The sequence below is a fragment of the Amblyomma americanum genome, chromosome 5 (assembly GCF_052857255.1).
Source record: "Amblyomma americanum isolate KBUSLIRL-KWMA chromosome 5, ASM5285725v1, whole genome shotgun sequence".
Taxonomy (NCBI): domain Eukaryota; kingdom Metazoa; phylum Arthropoda; class Arachnida; order Ixodida; family Ixodidae; genus Amblyomma; species Amblyomma americanum.
Genome location: NC_135501.1, coordinates 70,373,050 through 70,378,132, shown reverse-complemented (window position 1 = coordinate 70,378,132; position 5,083 = coordinate 70,373,050).

The following is a 5,083-nucleotide window of genomic DNA, read 5'->3' as shown; positions in this document are numbered from 1 at the left end:
CCCTCGTCTAATGAGGAACGTGTGTTCAGTGGTATAGTTATAGGTTTTATGCGGCTGTCTTATACTACTCAGAAAAGCTGCCGCATTTCACCCTTGTACTTAAGCGTCTTCAGATTTTTTTTGCTGTCACTGAAGGATGAAGAAAGAGGAATGAATGAAGGAATGAATGAATGAATGAATGAATGAATGAATGAATGAATGAATGAATGAAAACTTGATTGTCCACCGAGAAGGATCCCCCAAATCCCCCGTCCCGGCGCGCAGGCCTGTGAAACGGATAGGGGATGCTCCGCAGATTAAGGACAAGCGAAGATGCATTGCTTCTTCAAGACCTCAGCTGCCAGCTGTGTGGCTAGCTGCTGGTTGGCAGGGTCCAGTTTCGCTCCGCAGCGAAACTTCCTTGGTTTATCTACTATTGATGTTGAAGCCGGCGCCTGGGGAATCGGCGCATTCCCAAATTATGTGATGAAGATTTCCCCTTTCAGCGCAATTTCTGAACGTTTAATATTTTAAATTCCCGGTCTGTGTTAGGTAGACAGAGACTGGGCAGATGTCATTTTCATCTTGTAACCACTTCCAAATGCGCGCCTCATTATTGGAGAAAGACCGATGTGGGAGTGGAAGTATCATTCTATGTAATTTATAGAGTCCGGTAAGTTCGTGGTGTGTAATGATGCAATCTATCATTCCCTTGCATCCGGGTTGTTCTACGGCCCTCGGTAGCAGAGATCTCGAGCGAGCACGTGTGCAGCCTCGTTGCCAGGGAGAGATTAGTGGTCAGGTATCCATATGATGAATATTTTTCGATAAATAGGGTTTGTTAACAGGATGCCTCTGGCTTCCTCTGAAATTCTACCTTTCGAAAAATCCCAAATGGCTGTTTTGCTCTCACTAATTGTTATGAATGATCGGGTCCCGAATCAAGCGAGTGCTATTGCATTTTCTTCGGCCGTAGTTATGTCTCGCGTGCGTAATGAGGCCGTAATTTTGGGTACACCGTCTTCATATGCCGCTGCAGATACTGCGGCTCCTTGTTTTCCACCTGACGCGTCGACATAGGCTACTTACACGGCTTTCTTGTTTTCCATTTTTTGGCGATGGTTTTTGCTTTGTGTTCTCTGCGTTCTTTGTTGTGTGTCGGGTGCATGTTCCTCGGTAGAGGTGGGATCTATAAATACTTCCTCGTGTTTAGGGGAATGTATTTTTTTTTCGTGTCGGCCTCTGTCTGTTTGCAGGCCTAACCACCCGAGGATGGTTGTGCCTGTTTTTGTCTGGCTAAGTCTTTCTACCTGCACAAGGGCCTGTCGGCTGCCTCCAACTGCACCGCGATCACTGTCGCAGGCGTAAAGCGGGTTGAAAGAGATTTGAGAAGGAAGAATGAAATAGACGCGCGTTCGCAAAAACATTCGGCAAAGAGACGAAGACAGCATTAGTACCTGATCCCGAAGGCTGTATTGATGTCAGCTTTTCACGTACTTTTAGGACACTCCCAGAGAGCGTTAGAGCGTGTGGCGGGAGAGTTAACTGTCTTAAAATAGATTCCCTCAAATCTGAGTGGCAAACATAGCCAGAAATAAGCTACCAAGTGGCAAGTCGAAGAAATTGGCGCATTGGAGACAGGTGGTGGTATAAGTGGAGAAGAACACGGGGAGACGCAGGTGGTCTCTCATTGTAACGTTCACAGTTGGACGCGTCGACGCCGAGGGCAAACGTTTATTATAAAAAGCGTACAAGAATAGGGCACATATATAGTCAAGTGGGAAAGGACGTCGAACATCACAAAAGCATACACGATAACACACTCAGTAATCTCATCGGCAGGTGGCAGCAACGCGGGTCACAGAATGGTCGCATCGGCATGTTATCACGTTATCACATCCCTTCCCCCTCAGTTAATGCCGTAGCGCTGCACAGGTCGTCGCTCACGAGTAGACCATCTAAGAACCAGTGGTGCCTCAGCGTTGGGTAGTTCGGGTTACGCGCTTGGAGTCGGTGGCAGACTGAAGAAATCACCTGTTTACTAGCTGGAGTTGCCGGTTCCGACACTCATGCCTTCGCAGATGGTCCCGATGACGTCTATGCACATTTCCTTCAGCCGTCTGAACTTCGTACATGGCGTGGCCCAGATGGCGTAACATCCGAGCGGCTAGCCATGTAGGCCCTCGGCTAAAATTTCTCATGTACACAACATCCCCACACTCGAACACATTTGTCGGCACACGTTGACAAAAGTCCCCGCTTTCGATGTCGGGGTGAAGTCTTCACATGGGGAGAGCGGAAGTTCCGACCCAACATGAGCTCTGCTGGTGCTTTTCCGGTCTCAGATTGAGGGATGGAGTGCGCCCCTTCGAACAAGTTTTTTCACATAAAGAAACGCTGTTCGTGTACACAAAACTAATGTTCATGTGGTAAACGGACATGTTAGAGGCTGTTGAAGTCACCGAAGGCACGTTACACAGTGACACATGGAGGTACAAGGAAACGCGCACAGAGGGAACATGCCCGACTTTATACACAGAGGGTCAAACCTTATCAATGTGACAAAAGAGAAAATAAAAACTTCAAAATATCAGACACAAACTTTAAACATGTCTGTACCACGACGGTGAATATGTACACACTGAGCAACCCATTACCGGGAAAGGAGGCAAAAAATACCGCACAAACACTACCAGGCTACATTTGCACAGGTAACAATTGCTATCACCGGATAGTAGCACTGTACTTTTGGCATCCCCCTCCGGTAATTTATAAACGAGTCGTGCAATCAACGCCTACGTTTTCCAAGCCTGCCACCTTCTTCGAGTACGACAAAGAAGACGCCTGCACGGTCTCTTGGGCGCACGCTCTTCGTGTCTTTTCAGCATATTGATGTGGAAAAGCTTCTTAGTGTGGCCCAAGTTGATCCAATAATCCACATCGTTCTTTCTTCCACAAACCACAAATGAACCTTTGCACTGCATTAGCAGTTTTTGTGGCTGCTCGGCTAAAAACGAGGGCACGATCTCCAACCCTTAAGTGCCGTTTCTTGCTATTCCTGTCATAAAATTTCTTGTGGGACTGTTGGGCACGCAACAGATTTTGGTGTGACGCTCTCACAGTTTGCTCGAGACGTTCTCTTAGATAGACAACATAACCATAGGTTGTCTTCGTGTCTTCTCCCAGCTCTTCCCTTGTCCAAAACTCTCTGAGGACTGCGAGCGGTCCTCGCACATGTCACCCAAATATCAACTCAAACAAAGAAATCCCCGGACTTGCCTCCGGCACATCTCTGTATGCGCACAGAAGCAGAGCGATATAATAATCCCATATTTTGGACAATTCCCTTGTCCAAAACTCTCTGAGGACTGCGAGCGGTCCTCGCACATGTCACCCAAATATCAACTCAAACAAAGAAATCCCCGGACTTGCCTCCGGCACATCTCTGTATGCGCACAGAAGCAGAGTGATATAATAATCCCATATTTTGGACGGTTCCTGACTGAGCTACCGCCGCATCTGCTTGAGTGTGCCGATAAATTTTTCCACCACCCCATTGCACATTAAATGGTAAGAGATCGTGCTGATATGTTTCATTGCCAAGAAATCATTGAGCTTTCTGATCATTTCGGAAGTGAAACAGAAAGCCTTGTCACAAAGGATCTCTCTTGGAAAACCTATTCGTGAAAACATCGCCACCAAACCTTCTGCCACGGTTGCTGAATCTATTTTTGGCAGAGCCATGGCGTCGGGATACCTTGTTGCAAAATCGACGATAGTGAGAATATATCTATTCACTTTCACCAATGTGGGCGACAGCGGACCGACAATATCGACAGCGACAGAATCAAAAGGAGTGTCGATAAGAGGTATGCGCCCCAATGGAGCTTTCCATACTTTGCCTTTCGGGCACTTCCTATGGCACGAGTCGCGTGACCTGACATACCTCTTAATCTCCACCTGCACTCCCGGCCAGTCGAATTCTTCCAGAGCTCGACCTTTAGTCTTCTTAATGGCCTGATGCCCAGATAACGGGTTTACACTTCGCATTTCTACACCGTTGAACGTATTTTTCGTTTTTTTCAATGTATAAATAAATATGTGATTAATTATACACTGTATTTTTTTGTTGGCATCATCAAGCAATGGCTTTTCTTAATGTGCATTGTGACACCGCTGAGCCCAATTGAGAAATTTTTTTATTTGTTATCTTGATCAACTGATTGCAACGATTTCATTACAATTCAACGCATATCACACACCAATCAATCATCAATCATTACAAACACAAATTACGTTGGTAAATTTTTCACGCAGCCCCCGATTACAGGCCACCGGTTCGAAACCATGCTTAGAGCAACGCTCTAACTTAACTAGAAAATTTTTGCTGCGCGAAACGCTGCAGTGAAGGGTGAGTGGTTGGCATGATAGGATTTTTTTACGCAGCCCCTCATTATTTCCAACACATGGTGCTAACTACACAGATGGGTTTTCGACCGAACAATCTGTGTGCGCTATGGCGAAAAAGGCGCCATAGTGCTCTAAGTGGACGTTAAAGACCCTGACGTGGTCGAGTTTATTCCGGGGTCCTCCTCTACGTCATCTCTTCGAAGGCGAAAGCCTTTCTTGGCTTATGGGTGGCGGTTGCGCCGAGCGTGTCCTTAAGCTCTTGTAAGCACATACCAAACATATCGCTGCACTAATCAGACGCGTGGCAGCATGCAATCATGAGTTGTCTGAACGCGAGATCTTGAATATGACATATTCCTTAATTATTAGCCGCATTACATACCACCTCCCATACAACATACTCCCTCAGCGCCAAAAAGAACAGGCGGACATCGTAATAAGCACGGCTGTCACCTCCGCCCTACGTCTTCCAGGGATGCTTAGCCCGGAACGCCTCTTGGCCACTGATACCCACAACACACTGATCGAATTAATAGAGGCTCAACGCACCAACCAGTTAGTCCGCCTTGGTCGCAGGCAGCAGGACAACGCCTGCCCGACAGCTTCGTCTCAATCCGCCCATTCTAACCCTAACCAGTCCTACACCTTACAAGATTTCTCTGCGCACGCAGGATCGCATATGCCAGAAGCCCCT